This window comes from Scyliorhinus torazame, chromosome 1 (genome assembly GCF_047496885.1).
Source record: "Scyliorhinus torazame isolate Kashiwa2021f chromosome 1, sScyTor2.1, whole genome shotgun sequence".
Classification (NCBI taxonomy): Eukaryota; Metazoa; Chordata; class Chondrichthyes; order Carcharhiniformes; family Scyliorhinidae; genus Scyliorhinus; species Scyliorhinus torazame.
The window spans coordinates 372,247,427-372,264,591 of record NC_092707.1 but is presented as its reverse complement, the minus strand read 5'-3'; the positions used below and the strand labels follow the sequence as shown (position 1 = coordinate 372,264,591).

The window sequence follows — 17,165 nt, the reverse complement described above, 5'->3', positions numbered from 1 at the left end:
AACACAGGAGGTTGTATGAAATAAGTCACAGTTTAAAATGTGTATGCTCAGCTTCATGGAATGTAAGAAGGTTAATGTTTGCAGCCTGTGGAAATGAGCAAAAGGTTTAGATTTGACTCGCCTCATTTAAGGGGCACTATGAGCATTTATTGAGTCCTGACCGATTTTTATACAGATTTTTTGAGTTTAATTCATTGCAGGCCAAATTGGGAGCATTTATTTCTGACCTCAATCGTTCAATGCACACAAAGGTGCCTGAACTCTGAGCACATTCCTTTTCGGTAGCAACATTCACAATTGAACATTACGATATTGAGTTACATTGCAAATGTCATGTGTTAGGTTCCAAAAAAAAGCCAGGATAGACATAGTTTGAAGAACTGAAGATGTGTTGTTCCCTGTTCAGAAACAAAGGAAAATGCTACTGAGACTTTTCGACCTTTAACTCTCGCCAGAATAAACCAGCTTCAACTGCTGGTGAACAAAAGTGTTTTCTCTGAGGTCTTCTACCAGTCACAAAGTTTACACATTAGTCACTCGCAGGAAGCACCAAAGTTGTTGCACGTTTTTTTGATTTCCATGTTCCACAGCACAAACTAATCTTCTCCCTGATATAATGGAAAGCAAAATTAATCCTATGGCCAAAACCTTTGGAAGGGGGGGGGGAAATTTGCTGCTCCACAGGGGTCAAAGTGACAATCGTACGCTTGTAACCAAGTATAAAATCTAAAGGTTTGTGGTTGCAAAGCACTTTTTTAATACACTGTACTCCCCCAGCCAGCCTTCCTTGAGAAGGTTGGAGCCCTTCAATTAGCAATTAAGGAGTGTTCCACTCCTTGTACTCAAAATATTCAATGTTATTAGAAAAAAGTAAATTTGGACCGCTATCTCACGATGCAATATGAAAGCAGAAGCACAGAGCACAGTACAAATTGGTGATGGGCAGATTTATCACAAGTCCTTCACAGAGAGAGTAGTTGGCACTTGTAAAACACTTGTGGGCAAAGTGGAGGAGACACAAACTTTGATACATTTAGGAGACAATTGAAGGAGGATTTATAATTTTTTTTTAGGTAACAGCACGAAAAAAGGCCAAATGACCTTCCCCGTCAATGTTTCGGGTCATTTGCCTGCACTATGCAGGAACAATTAGATCCCAGGATCTAGCACTGTGTTTCAACTTGGGCTCATTTAAAATAAAGGAGATGCCTTGGCAACAGAAGTCATGAAGACGGGCGATAGTCTTAAAGGCACCATTAAAGGGGAAGGTTCAGGAAAAGCCCTGAGAGCTCGCATTTTCTTTGCAGAATTGGAGGAAGATTTTTATCCATATGATGAATAAAATATATGTGTGTATATTACACCAAAGAGAAGGAATTGGTGGATGTTGAGTCTGGAGAAGGGTGTATAGATAGCCTGGGTCACATTGAGATCCAAAAAGACGAGGTGTTGGGCGTCTTGAAAAATATTAAGGTAGATAAGTCCCCAGGGCCTGATGGGATCTACCCCAGAATACTGAAGGCGGCTAGAGAGGAAATTGCTGAGGCCTTGACAGAAATCTTTGGATTCTCACTGTCTTCAGGTAATGTCCCGGAGGACTGGAGAATAGCCAATGTTGTTCCTTTGTTTAAGAAGGGTAGCAAGGATAATCCAGGTAACTACAGGCTGGTGAGCCTTATGTCAGTGGTAGGGAAATTACTGGAGAGAATTCTTCTAAATGAAATGAAAATTGCTTATTGTCACAAGTAGGCTTCAAATGAAGTTACTGTGAAAAGCCCCTAGTCGCCACATTCCGGCGCCTGTTCAGGGAGGCTGGTACGGAGACTCCCATTTGGAAGCAAATGGACGTATTAGCGAGAGGCAGCATGGTTTTGTGAAGGGGAGGTCGCGTCTCACTAACGTGATAGAGTTTTTCGAAGAGGTCACAAAGATGATTGATGCAGGTAGGGCAGTGGATGTTGTCTATATGGACTTCAGTAAGGCCTTTGACAAGATCCCTCATGGTAGACTGGTACAAAAGGTGAAGTCACACGGGATCAGGGGTGAGCTGGCAAGATGGCTGCAGAACTGGCTAGGTCATAGAAGGCAGAGAGTAGCAATGGAAGGGTGCTTTTCTGATTGGAGGGCTGTGACTAGTGGTGCTCTGTAAGGATCAGTGCTGGGACCTTTGCTGTTCGTAGTATATATAAATGATTTGGGGGAAAATGTAACTGGTCTAATTAGTAAGTTTGCAGACGACACAAAGGTTGGTGGAATTGCGGATAGCAATGAGGATACAGCAGGATTTAGATTGTTTGGAGACCTGGGCGGAGAGATGGCAGATGGAGTTTAATCTGGACAAATGTGAGGTAATGCATTTTGGAAGGTCTAATGCAGATAGGGAATATACAGTGAATGGTAGAATTCTCAAGAGTATTGAAAGTCAGAGAGATCTAGGTGTACAGGTCCACAGGTCACTGAAAGGGGCAACACAGGTGGAGAAGGTAGTCAAGAAGGCATATGGCATGCTTGCCTTCATTGGCCGGGGCATTGAGTATAAGAATTGGCAAGTCATGTTGCAGCTGTATAGAACCTTAGTTAGGCCACACTTGGAGTATAGTGTTCAATTCTGGTCGCCACACTACCAGAAGGATGTGGAGGCTTTAGAGAGGGTGCAGAAGAGATTTACCAGGATGTTGCCTGGTATGGAGGGCATTAGCTATGAGGAGCGGTTGAATAAACTCGGTTTGTTCTCACTGGAACGACGGAGGTTGAGGGGCGACCTGTTAGAGGTCTACAAAATTATGAGGGGCATAGACAGAATGGATAGTCAGAGACTTTTTCCCAGGGTAGAGTGGTCAATTACTAGGGGGCATAGGTTTAAGGTGCGAGGATATTTACGAGGCAAGTTTTTTTACACAGAGGGTATTGGGTGCCTGGAACTCGCTACCGGAGGAGGTGGTGGAAGCAGGGACGATAGTGACATTTAAGGGGCATCTTGACAAATACATGAATAGGATGGGAATGGAGGGATACGGACCCAGGAAGTGGAGAAGATTGTAGTTTAGTCGGGCAGCATGGTCGGCGCAGGCATGGAGGCCCGAAGGGCCAGTTCCTGTGCTGTACTTTTCTTTGTTTGTTATTTATTGTACAAATATATATTTATATATCAGCAATCTTTACATTTGTTCAAAGCTTGTCCCCAATAAATGTGTGTTGCTGTGCCAGAGCTGAAGTGGCATCCACAGTCTACCTTGCAGAGGGCTGGTAAACGAGCACTGTGGCACCAAGCAGCAGGGGATAAATAAGGAAAGAAAATGGTGGATATGGAGAATGATGGTGCAGGATTAGGTGGATCATGCCCGTATGACTGAGAGACTTCACTCAGAAAGGGTGAAGTAGTTGGAATGATGGGGAGCAAAGCAGGATTTCCACTCGGTGGTACAGGACCCATAATTAGTGGCTCAGCATTGGGCATGTCAAGTGACATCAGCATTCGTCATGTGTGTGCGTGGTCATTTCCCTTTAAGTTGCTTCCAGGTGCACCAGATAAGAGTGGCACAGTACTGGACACACTGTATACCAGTGTGCAAAAGACTGACTCCATTCTGCAACAAATGTCTGAAGCAACGAAACCATTTTCCAATATAAAAGGCCACAAATTGGCGTTTTCTTGACTTGACTAACCTATCCCGTAAGGCAGGCAAGTGTGTAACGTGCAGCCTTCAGTACCAGGTGTCTTTAGGAGCTGTTTGGCCTGAACTGGAGCCGGAGCAATTAAAGGCAAGTCTCTTTACTGAATGTCTTGCCTTTATCCCAGGCATTATTTCCTTGGTACATGCTGTTCCCTAGCTCGGGAGATAAACAAGCTATCTAGAGCATTACTGTTCTGGAGATGGTCCTTACAAGGTACAAATAACACAGTCGAGGTGGGTACTTATTATTGGGACATCAATATGTTGTATTATCCTGCAGTGTTTCAAATAATGCTGTATTACACATGCAGTGGTAATCGGGTGAAAAAATGGACGTGCAATTTAGGCCTAGTTACAAGATTTTGTAACCCTGCTGTTTTAATTTATTTAGGAGTTCAGTCATGGCTGTGATGATGTTGTGCAGAATTTCATGTTGCATCACTTTCAAAAAGAGATGCGTGCAATTTTCCTTTTGCAAATTCTGCAGCCAAAAGAGAATGGACCAATGATTAAATGTCCATAACATCCAGATCACTAACAAACAATGCTAGAGGCAGGACTCTCAAAGCAAATATTAAAGATTGTATGCACTGTATATATGGGCTGTGTGTTTATAGATATTGGCCGGAATTCTCTGGCTGTTGGGATACTCTTTTCCCGCTGGCGATGCACCCCCACGTGAAGGTTTTCCGGGGGCATGGGGTGGCTTCAATGGGACGTCCCATTGACGAGCGGCGGGAAGAAAGAATCCCCCCACCAGGGGATGGCACGCCACCAAGAAACAATGGCTGATGGACCAAAGATCCCACCCACTGTGTCTCATGTCTCCTTTCCTCCCTAACCCATGCTAGGTTGGTTAACATGTGGTGGGAAACCCCAGGTTCTATTGGGGATAGTGAAGTCGATCTTGCTTCTTGGATGTTCTGCTCATGCTTTTTCATTTGCCTATCACTGAATTGCACAACCAAGGATAATCCTAATTTTTATGCTAAATTTGTTTCCTTGAGTTTCTCCCAGGGTCCATGGAGGTGCAATAATCTTCTCACCTCATAAAGGCTGCCACTGTCATGATGAGTTTGGAAAGTGAGGTCTTTATCAGAGAAAGGCAGCCTTCCTAGACTATCAGCTGGGCAGATGGACCAAGTAATTTAATGTTTGTGTCTCAAGTGATCCAAATGCCAGTAGAAAGTTCCTTCTGACCTTTAAGTCGACAATCGATTGAGCACTAAACAGGCTGCGAGTTGTCTACATTCCATCAGTACGTGACTTTTTAAATTTTGAATAGTATTAAATGCTTTTGCATTCTCCTCAAATTCAATGAAAGCTTTAATCCAAGGATTTACTGAATAGCCTTATGATTTGAAGATTCCCACCCCTTAAATTGATAACTAAACTCTGATTAGTTTTAGTCATTCAGGAAGAGAGCAGCAGATGCCTTTCAGTCGGTAGTTATTTAAGGCAGGTTAGCAGAGGTAAACACTGGAGCCATCATTACACATATGGAGTGTTATGTTTCTGACTGTAGCAATCGTAAAGAATAGTTTTCTGTCTCCTCTGCACCAACGTACTATTGCAAACTGTGTTTTGCAATTGATTTTTTTTTAAATGCTGAAAATATGAAATAACTGCTACTTGGAATGCCTAAAATACTTTGAGTATGTTTCAACATTGTTGACATTGAAAGGGAAGGGCAGTACACGTCAAACAGAAGGAGGGAAAGTAGGTATCATGGTCTCGGCAAAGGGTTTTGAGTGAAGTGGCAAGGTGATGCTCCATGGAAAACTTGCCCAGCCTATCCAACCTCTCTTCATAACTCAGACCCTCCAGCCCAGGCAGCATCCTGGTAAATCTCTTCTCCACCCTCTCCAGTGCAATCAAATCATTCCTATAATGTGACCAGAACTGCGCACACTACTCCAGTTGTATTCTAAGCAGCATGACCTCCCCACTCTCGTATTCTATGCCTCGACTAATAAAAGCAAGTATCTCACATGCCTTCTTAACTCTCGGGGATCTGTGGGATACACACTTCAAGGTCTCTCTGACCTTCAGTACTTTCCAGGGTCCTGTGATTCACAGTGTTGTTATCCTGTGCCTTGATTGCCTCCCCAAGTGCATTAACTCACACTTGGAGAATAAATGTGTTTTTAAAAGTAAAAAGATGAATACTGTTTAATGTACACACTTGTAACTATGTGTATTTTTTTGGGAGGTAGCTAAAATATTGCCTAGGTTAAGGCAATAAAAATGAGCAATACATGGGCAGCTAGTAAACAAGACTTCATTCTGCTGGAATGTGAGAGATTTAGCCTCTTTATTCCAAATATTCTGGATTTTATTTTAAATTTGTGCCACTTTGTGGTATCAAGGAAGCTGATGTGTTTGCAAAATTGATATTTAGCTGTTATAAATGTATGTTGACATTTGCTGTCGGAAGATAATTAAAGTCTTGAATGTAACTTGACTTGCTGTTAAGAAATATTTGGTTCAAACTCCAATCTGATTCTGGAGCGGCTGCATTATGGCAAAATCCTGTTTGATATTATGATTTCTTTTTGCTCTCTAGCTCACAATATCCCTGCTATCTCTATAGTGCCTGTACTGAAAATATGATTTACTGGCCGATAAATGTCTAGGAGCTTGTTTTGCAAGCGCTGACCATATGAAAGGAATGACACGAAGTTACGACTTCATTTTGAAGAATGCTCCAACTCCCTCCTCCCCCCTGGAGTCTTTTATAGGGAAGCCTGAGCACAGTTAAGTCCTATTGGCACCGTAGTGAGAGGGACCATTGCCACGCTAGTGGAGAAATGCTGCTTGTACTAATGTTCCGTTCCCCCTCTGTAGCACTGCAGTGCACGGTTCACATCACTTGATTGAGGATTCTGTTTGTGACCGAATCGTTTGAAATGGATCACAAAGTCGTGTTCTTCTTTCAAGTCTTTTTGATCTTTTCTGTGTTGGCTCAAAGCTGATGGTGGTCATGCTATTTTTTTATATAAGTTTGAAACTTTTTAGATTTTTGAAAAACATTCTCATGAGAGTGCAATGTGCTTCACTTGTCATTGGGTAGTGATAAATGCATGCTTTGGAGCCAGAGATGAAAGCAATTGCCCCTCTCGTTTGTCAGCTTGTACATATTGCTGCAGATACAGTGGTTGTTTCAAAATAGGTGGCCTGAAAAGAAAAAAAAATAACATCAATGTATACATTTCCCATGCCTGATTTGTTTAGTTTTATTGTACAATACAATGAGTGTGTTTCGTTGTTCATGTAAAACTTCTGATTGTCTGCCCCTATCCCCATTTGTCAGGCTGCACCCTGTCTCTCTGTTGTTGGCCACTTCACCCAATGATCCTCGGACTCTTCTGAGCTTTGGCTGTCCATTCACAGAATCCTGCAGGCCAATGGTGTCGGGTGGTAATATTATAATAAGATATGTTGACACTCTTGAGTATTTGTTTTCATACAAGCTGTGATTCAATGCGTAATGCTGTTTCGCCTGTTTCACAAGGTTCTGGGTTCAAGTCACACTCCAGGGTTTGAACGCAAAACTCAAAGCGCACCCACTGTCGGAGTTGCTGTCTTTTGGATGAAGCATTAAACTGAGATTTTCTCTCCAACCCCATGTTTCCTGCTCGGGTGCATGTAAAAGATTTTATGACACTATATTGAAGAAGACAAAATAATGTTGGAAGACCCTCGATGTGTGAGAGGGCAGACAGGAATACAACTAAAATATTTCATCCGAGGGCAGGTCTGTGGCACATTGGTTAGCACTGCTGCCTCATGGTGCCGAGGTCCCAGGCTCGATCCCAGCCGTGGGTCACTGTCCATGCGGAGTTTGCACATTCTCCCATTCTCCCTGTCTTTGCATGGGTTTCAGCCCCCACAGCCCAAAGATGTGCAGGGTAGGTGGATTGGCCACGCTAAATTGTCCTTTGGGAAAAAATTAATTGGGTACTCTAAATTTTTATTTAAATGTTTCATCCGCACTACAGGATACCGAATGCCTTGTCCCCTGGCCATTGTTTATGCCTCGAGCAACAGCATGATAAACAGGTTACCTGGCCATTATCACATACCTGGTTGTTGGAGCTTACTGTACATAAATTGGCTGTTGCATTCCCTATGTTAGAAAAGTGACGACACTCCATTGGCTGTAAAGTGCTTTGAGAACTCTGATAACTGTGAAAGACGCTACGTAAATGCACGCCTTTTTTCATGATTGCACTGCAACTTAATATGTTTGAACTGGACTGGTTTTGTTGGCTGAGTAGAACCTGCTCTTAGTCACTGCAACATGGGCTACAGTTTGCCAGCAGAGGATTCTGTTTTAAAGAGAGATGGGTTCTAATAATTTTGATGGTAAAAGTCTAATTTTAAATGTTAAGAACTGAGAAACACTTGGGTATGACTCCCAGTTTATGCTGCATTTTCTCTCTCTGCTGGTGTAGCGATTGAGGTGCAACAGTTAACTTTGGTGCGTTTGAACCATAAACCGGAAAATAAAGGCCCGATTGCGATCTAGTGATGTCCACTGAGAGGAACAAATGTGAGGACTTTGGACACGAACAAGTCTGTGTTCACGAGCAACATTCATTGGCCTGTTTACGCACACTGTCCAGAGATTCACACTTGCTTGAGGTACCAAACGGCTGTTGACATCTTGCCTCAATGGGAAATAACTTCAAGGAAAGTGTTAAAGCCCATGGCGAGTGGGGTGGTGAGATCGTGCCAGATGCTGTTCTGTGAATGTCGCAGTTAGAGAAGACTAATTTGATATTCCAACTGGCTGGGTTCCTAATATAAATAAGACTGAGTCAAGAACGAACGTGAATTTCAGTAGCGCCTTTCATGACCTCAGGATGTTCCAAAGCACTTCAAATCACTGGACTACTTTAGGTGTCAACTTCTTCTTGGGCAGTCCCTCAGGGTTGAGGGTGACTTGCTTTCACTCGGGGAGGTGGGTTCTACGGTGGCTGAATAGTCCAATCCTGGTTCCGCAAACTCTGGCACAAGTTTGGCAGGTGGTGTTTGATGAGGTGGGTGGGATGCTCTGGATTCTGCGTTCTCCTGCCGCTCTTTACACTTGGCCTCCCCGTGCTCCACCTTGAGATGCTCTAGGAGATTGGCGCCTTCTCGGATTCTTCTTCAGTTTGTGCGTTGTAAAGCCAGCGATTCCCACATGTTGACGGGGATGTTGCATTTATTTCGGGAGGCTTCCAGAGTGTCCTTGCAGCATTTCATCTGCCCTCCTGGTGATCGCTTGCCATTGCGGAGCTCCGAGGAGAGCACTTGTTTCAAGAGTCTTGTGTTGGGCATGTGGACATTGAGGCTCCCATCGTAGCTGGTCGGGCATGACCAGTGCCTCGATACTGGGGACATTGGCCAGGGAGAGTACGCTCACATTGGTATGCCTATCCTGCTGTGGATTTGCAACATTTTACGGAGGCAATTCTGGTGATATCTCTCCAGGGATTTAGGTGTCTGCTGTACATTGTCCAAGTTTCTGATGCATGCAGGAGGACAAGGACACAGCTGCTCTGTAGACCATGAAGCTGGGTGCTGGAGTACTCTGTCTTTGAACACTCAGTTCCTCAAGCATCCGAAGACTGCACTGGCGCATTGGAGTTGATGCTGGATTTCATCGTTGATGTCTGCTCGTACCGAGAGGAGGCCCTCCAAAGTATGGGAAATAATCCACAATGTCCAGCGGCCTGCTGTGGATCTTGATGGTTGGGAGGTAGTTTTGTGTTGCAGGAGCAGGCTGATAGAGAACCTTTGTTTTCCAGATATTTAGTCTGAGGCCCAATCTCTCCTACGCCCCGGTGAATGCGCGATGATGGTTTGTAGCTCGGCCTCTGAGTGTGCGCGCACACAGGTGTCGTCTCGATGACAGAAGTTTGGGTGGTCTTGATTCTGGCCTGGAGGCATTGGAGGTTGATCACCTTTCCGTTTGTCTGGTAGGTTAGCTGCACACCAACGGGGAGAGTCAGGGTGACAGGGTAAAATCACTGCATAGAATCACTACAGTGCAGAAGGAGGCCGTTTGGTCCATCGAGTCTGCACTGACCCTCTGAAAGAGCATCCTACTTAAGTCCACATCCCTATCCTATCTCCGTAACCCAACAACCTCACCTCACCCTTTGGACACTAAGGGGCCATTTAAAATGTTCAATCCACCTAACCTGCACACCTTTCGGTGGAGTGTTGCTGCGAGGAAGTGCGTTGGTGCGATGACGCAGCCCTGTTTGACTGCAGTTTACACACTTCTTGCGTCTGTGGTGGATCCATTGATGAGGATCACAGTTTGCATGTCCTCGTGGAGGAGGCGGAGAATGGTGACTAATATCTGCGGGCAGCTGAATTTGAGGAGGATGTTCCACAATCCCTCACGGTTATATGAAAGTCACAGTAAGAGGAGAATAATTTGATACTCCAAACGGCTGTGTTCCTAATATGAACAAGACTGAGTCAAGAACAACTTGACTCTCGGGATGTTGCCAAGCATTTCAAATCACTGAAGTATAAGGGGAATCACTTGTAAAATAGGGAATGCAGCAACCAATTTGCACGCAGCAAGTTTCTACAAGCAGCAATGAAAGAAATAACACATCATTATCAATTTTAGGTGTCGGCTGAAGGGAAAATGCTGGCCAGGTCACCATGTGGAGAACTCCCCTGCACTTGTGCAAATAATGTTGTGGATCCTTTCTGTGTGAGAAGGCAGACAGGAAAACGACTAAAACGTTTCTTCCGGAATACACGTTCCCAACACTGGGTCTGGTGCCTCTCAATAAAGTGGGGTGAAAATTTACAGGGTGTGGCCTGAGGGGAAATATGTGCCTTCAAGTAACTGGCCCATTGCGCATTTCCAGTTATTCCTTTTAATGAGCTTGCCTGCCTCCGTCAGCCCACCCGTTTAACAGGGATAAGTGACCCTGGAAATTAAATTGAGACAAAATGGTGAGAAAAGTCATTTCCTCAATTGGCCAATGGCCGAGTGAGATCACGAAGCCTGTGGGCCAGGCTCTATTCCCCGCAGCTGAAGGGAAGTAGTTTGTTTTGTGTTAATGGGCATCGGTGGGAGGCCTAAAATTGGAGACGAGTGCCACTTGAAATCAAGACAAACCCACAATGGGATAAACTCTTGGAGCAGCCCGAAGAACTAATTTGATGCATCTGATTGTTTAGCTGTGACCGACCTGCTCCTGAGAGGCAGAGGTGAAGAATGGGTACAGGTTAAACGTTTTCGTTTTAGGAAAAATAACTTCTTTCTCTCTCTCTCTCTCTCTCTCTCTCTCTCTCTTCTTCCCCCCCCCCCCCCCCCCCCCCCCAAAAACAATCCACACCCCACCCTCCCTGTTGGCTCCAATGGACATGACATTTTATTTTGGCCCAGAATTAACCACTTCTATCAGTTTGCACACAATCCTTTTAAGTGTGCAAACACCATTCTTTCACCTATGGTTTGAAGCTGTAGATCAGTGAGAATGTTGCTGCCACTCTTAAGATGGCATTGTTTTGTTTACTTTTTCCGTGAAACTAAACCAGATGACCATGCCTCTGGCAAAGGGGAAAAAAAAATATTGCCAGGATGTATCATGTCTGCATAAAAATCCTAGACCATATGGGTGTAATAAAAGTGGAAAGGGTAAATTATTCAGAAGATGAAATGCTTCCTAAATATTCAGACAGTGGCTATAAATCATAAATAATTATGAAGTAATGCATTCTTTTATAATAAGTGTGTGCTGTGATCATACCAAATTTTCCTCATGAGATTTCCTTGTGTTTACGTAGAAGGTTTTGTAGGTTTGAGTAAATAGGATGTCGTTAGTGGGTGGCTTTTGGCCATTTAAGTGTGTTTTTCCATCTTTCAGTTGATACATTAGAAATGCCTGCTGTTCAAGATCCCATAGCACACTGTTTTTGCAAGAAGAATAAAGGAGTTGTATCTGGTCTCTTGGCCAATATATTTATCGCTCAGTCACCATCTGTAACAATGGATTATCAAGTCGTTATCTCATCGCTGTTTGTGGGCCTTTGAGCTCAAATTAGCTGGCATATTTCCCTGCACTATAATAATAAAGCAATTTTATCCTGGTCAATCTACCTAACCTGCACATCATTGGACTGTGGGAGGAAATCAGAGCACCCGGAGGAAACCCACGCAGACACTGGGAGAACGTGCAAGCTCCACAGAGTCACTCACGGCACGAATTGTACCTGGTTGCCCGGCGCTGTGAGGCATCAGTGCTAACTACTGTGCCAAGGAATTAGTTAAGGTACAGAGTAGTTTTTAGTTCAGCCACAATAAGCCCAACGTTTCTTTATTAGTGACTAACTGATATTGGGAATGAAAAATGAAAAGGTTCTCTCTGTGTGTCTCTCTCTCTCTCCCTCTGTCTGTCTCAGTCTCTCTCTGTCTCTCACTGTTTCTCTCTCTCTGTTATTCTCTAATTCTGAATAACGACTGTAGACTTACAGTTAACACAAACACTTTATTCAAAGGGTTTGTTCTGCTTCCAGAGCTCAACTAGATGTAAAACAGTCAAGAGGTATCACCAGTGAAACTAAGGTATACTGCCTATGCTAAACTATCCCTGTGTGCTGCTGCTCACTAGCTCTGTGCTTCTAAAAAGAGGCGGATCCTGCCTTGGGCTCGACCCTTTATACCCATCTCTGATGCTCCCTCTAGTGATGCTGTGGCTGTCACATCTGTGCTGCAGTCCCTGGTGTATGTGCAGATGTATGTACAGATGTACAGATCACTACAGCCTCTCTCTCTCTGTCTCTCTCTCTCTGTCTCTCTCTGTCTCTCTCTCTGTCTCTGTCTCTCTCTCTGTGTCTGTCTCTCTCTCTGTCTCTCTGTCTCTGTCTCTGTCTCTCTCTCTCTCTGTCTCTCTCTCTCTCTGACTCTCTCTCTGTCTCTCTCTCTGTCTCCCTGATGTGACCATCAATTTACACGAGACAGAGAGTTGAATCTTTGGCTTTAATCAACTAGAACAGTGCCTGCCTGCAACTGCTCTGCACTGGGAGCAGCCTACGGGGCAACTGCTCTATATGCCTCCCCTCAAGGGGTCGGAGCCCACAAGGGCACCAATACGATAAAAGCGGTGTAATACAATGGTCCCTAGGTGGAGCCCTCAAGGACAACAACATAGTACAATGCAATACAGTGGTGAATGGTTGCCATAAAACGTTCACCACATTCACCCCCTGTTAAAAAATTGAAGTCCAGCGGGGGTGAAAGGCTCACAGGTTGAGTCTGTCCGGTGCCCTGACCGTGCGCTGCGATCGCCTGAGCTCTGGTTTCGCAGCGGACACGGGTCTTGACCTCGTCGGTGCGGGCAAGGGTGTGGACTCTGGAGCGTGTCATAGAACATAGAAAAATACAGCACAGAACAGGCCCTTCGGCCCACGATGTTGTGCCAAACCTTTGCCCTAGATTAATCATAGATTATCATTGAATTTACAGTGCAGAAGGAGGCCATTCAGACCCCCGAGTCTGCACCGGCTCTTGGAAAGAGCACCCTACCCAAGGTCAACACCTCCACCCAACACTAAGGGCAATTTTGGACACTAAGGGCAATTTATCATGGCCAATCCACCTAACCGGCACATCTTTGGACTGTGGGAGGAAACCGGAGCACCCGGAGGAGAAACACACACACACGGGGAGGATGTGCAGACTCCGCACAGACAGTGACCCAAGCCAGAATCTAACCTGGGACCCTGGAGCTGTGAAGCAATTGTGCTATCCACAATGCTACCGTGCTGCCCTTAAGAACAAATAAATCTACACTATATCATTCTACCGTAATCCATGTACCTATCCAATAGCTGCTTGAAGGTCCCTAATGTTTCCGACTCAACTACTTCCACAGGCAGTGCATTCCATGACCCCACTACTCTCTGGGTAAAGAACCTATCTCTGACATCCCCCCCCCTATATCTTCCACCATTCACCTTAAATTTATGTCCCCTTGTAATGGTTTGTTCCACCCGGGGAAAAAGTCTCTGACTGTCTACTCTATCTATTCCCCTGATCATCTTATAAACCTCTATCAAGTCGCCCCTCATTCTTCTCCGTTCTAATGAGAAAAGTCCTAGCACCCTCAACCTTTCCTCGTAAGACCTACTCTCCATTCCAGGCAACATCCTGGTAAATCTCCTTTGCACCTTTTCCAAAGCTTCCACATCCTTCCTAAAATGAGGCGACCAGAACTGTACACAGTACTCCAAATGTGGCCTCACCAAAGTTTTGTACAGCTGCATCATCACCTCACGGCTCTTAAATTCAATCCCTCTGTTAATGAACGCTAGCACACCATAAGCCTTCTTCACAGCTCTATCCACTTGAGTGGCAACTTTCAAAGATGTATGAACATAGACCCCAAGATCTCTCTGCTCCTCCACATTGCCAAGAACTCTACCGTTAACCCTGTATTCCGCATTCATATTTGTCCTTCCAAAATGGACAACCTCACACTTTTCAGGGTTAAACTCCATCAGCCCAGCTCTGCATCCTATCTATGTCTCTTTGCAGCGGACAATAGCCCTACTCACTATCCACAACTCCACCAATCTTCGTATTGTCTGCAAATTTACTGACCCACCCTTCAACTCCCTCATCCAAGTCATTAATGAAAATCACAAACAGCAGAGGACCCAGAAGTGATCCCTGCAGTATGCCACTGGTAACTGGGATCCAGGCTGAATATTTGCCATCCACCACCACTCTCTGACTTCTATCGGTTAGCCAGTTCAGTATCCAACTGGCCAAATTTCCCACTATTTTATGCCTCCTTACTTTCTGCAGAAGCCTACCATGGGGAACCTTATCAAATGCCTTACTAAAATCCATGTGCACTCCATCCACTGCTTTACCTTCATGCACATGCTTGGTCACCTCCTCAAAGAATTCAATCGGACTTGTAAGTCTGGAGTTTCATCCCTGTAGGCTGGCGATGGGTGGAGGGGGTGTGGAGGCCATGTAGGGGTGAGGGCGCTGTTCAGTGTAGGTTGGGGGGGGGGGGGGGGGGGGGGGGGTTAGGGGATGATCGTAGGGGATCCTGCGGATGCCAAGTTCTGGAGGCAGACCGCATCTTGTCGGCCGTCGGGGTGCGCCACGTATGCATACTGGGGGTTGGCGTGAAGGAGCTGGGACTTATGGCTCCTCATGTGATTCCGGAGGAGTACGGGCCCCGTTGTCTTCAGCCAGGCTGGAAGCGAGACCCTGGAGATGGATTTCCTAGGGAAAACAAATAGGCGGTTATGAGGGGTCTCATTCGTGGCTGTGTAAGGAAGTGACCTAATGGAGTGGAGCGCGTCGGGGAGGACCACCTACCAGTGGGAAACTGGGAGAATCCCTAGACCGCAGGGCAAGGAGGACGGCCTTCCATACTGTCGCGTTCTCCCTCTCCAGCTATCCGTTTCCCCGGGGGTTGTAACTGGTAGTCCTGCTCGAGGCGATGTCCTTAATAAGCAGGCAGTTCGTCGCTCATAAACGAGGAGCGCCGGTCACTGTGGACGTAAGTGGGGAAACCGAACAAGGTGAAAATACTATGTAGGGCCTTAATGATGGTGACCGCGGTCATGTCGGGGCAGGGGATTGCAAAGGGGAAGCGGGAGGACTCGTCAACGACATTGAGGAAATACGCGTTGCGGTTGGTAGAGGGGATGGGCCCTTTGAAGTCGATACTGAGGCGCCCGAAGGGCTGGGATGCCTTCACCCAGTGGGCCTTATCCAGTCGATAGAAGTGCGGTTTACACTCCGCGCAGATTCGGCAGTCCCTGGTCATGGCCCTGACCTCCTCGGTGGAGTAGGGCAGGTTGCGGGCCTTGATGTAGTGGATAAGCCGGGTGACCCCCGGGTGGCAGAGGTCATTGTGGATGGCCCGGAGTCGGGCACCTTGTGCGCTGGCGCATGTGCCGCGGGACAGGGCATCTGGGGGCTCATTGAGCTTCCCAGGACGATACAATATATCGTAATTATAGGTGGAGAGTTCGATCCTCCACCTCAAGATTTTATCGTTCTTGATCTCGCCCCGCTGTGTATTGTCGAACATGAAGGCTACCGATCGTTGGTCGGTGACGAGGGTAAACTTCCTACCTACGCGGTAGTGCCTCCAGTGCTGTACAGCTTCCATGACGGCTTGAGCTCCTTTTTCGATTGAGGAGTGTCGAATCTCGGAGGCGTTGAGGGTACGGGAGAAAAATGCTACGGGCCTGCCTGCCTGGTTAAGGGTGGCGGCGAGGGAGTCCTCTGACGCGTCGCTCTACACCTGGAAGGGGACGGACTCGTCCACCGCACGCATCGCGGCTTTGGCAATATCTGACTTGATGCGCCTGAAGGCCTGGCGGGCCTCAGCCGCCAGTGGGAAGATGGTAGCTTTGATCAGTGGGCGGGCTTTGTCCGCATAGTTGGGGACCTACTGTGCATAATCGGAAAAGAACCCGAGGCATCTTTTCAGGGCCTTGGGGCAGTGGGGAAGGGGGAGATGTAGGAGGGGGTGCATATGGTCGGGGCCGGGCCCCAGGACTCCGTTTTCCGAGGATGGCTAGTCTGGTTGAGCGGAAAAAGCATTTCTCCTTGTTATAAGTGAGGTTGAGGGCTTGGGCGGTTTGGAGAAATTTCTGACGGTTGGCGTCGTGGTCCTGCTGGTCGTGGCCGCAGATGGTGACGTTGTCCAAGTACGGAAATGTGGCCCGCAGCTCGTACTGGTCTACCATTCGGTCCATCGTTCTTTGGAAGACCGAGACCCCGTTGGTGACACCGAAGGGGACCCGGATGAAGTGGAAGAGGCAGCCGTCTGCTTCAAAGGCTGTGTAGTGTCGGTCCTCCGGGCGGATTGGGAGCTGGTGGTATGAGGACTTCAGATCTACCGTGGAGAACACCCGGTAGTGTGCAATCTCATTCACCATGTCCGCTATCCGGGGGAGGGGGTACGCATCGAGGTGTGTATACCGGTTTATGGCTTGGCTGTAATCTACAACCATCTGGTTCCTTTCCCTGGTCCTGACGACCACCACCTGGGCTCTCCAGGGGCTGTTAGTGGCCTCGATGACCCCCTCCCTCAAGAGCCGCTGGACCTCGGACTTGATAAAAGTCCTGTACTGGATGCTGTACCGCCTGCTCCTGGTGGCAACGGGTATACAGTCGGCGGTGAGATTCGCGAATAGCTAGGGGAGGGTCGACCTTCAGGGTCGCGAGGCTACAAACGGTGAGGAGGGGTAGGGGCCTGCTGAACTTTAGGGTCAGGCTCCTGAGGTTGCACTGGAAGTCCAGTCCCAACAGAAGAGGAGCGCAGAGATCGGGGAGTACATATAGTTTAAAGTTTGCGTATTCGACGCCCTGTATCGCGAGGTTCACGACAGTGTACCCCCGAATCTGCACTGGGTGCGATCCGGAAGTGAGGGAGATTGTTTGAAATGCGGGGGAGATTTGGAGAGAACAGCGCCTTACCGCATCTGGGTGTACGA

At 46.6% G+C, this 17,165-nt stretch overlaps 1 protein-coding gene across 1 annotated transcript in view; it reads left to right on the top strand.

Moving 5' to 3' along the window:
• LOC140426604 (formin-2-like) overlaps positions 1-17,165 on the top strand; it is a 594,930-nt gene that overhangs the window by 350,926 nt on the left and 226,839 nt on the right. The window lies entirely within an intron of this gene.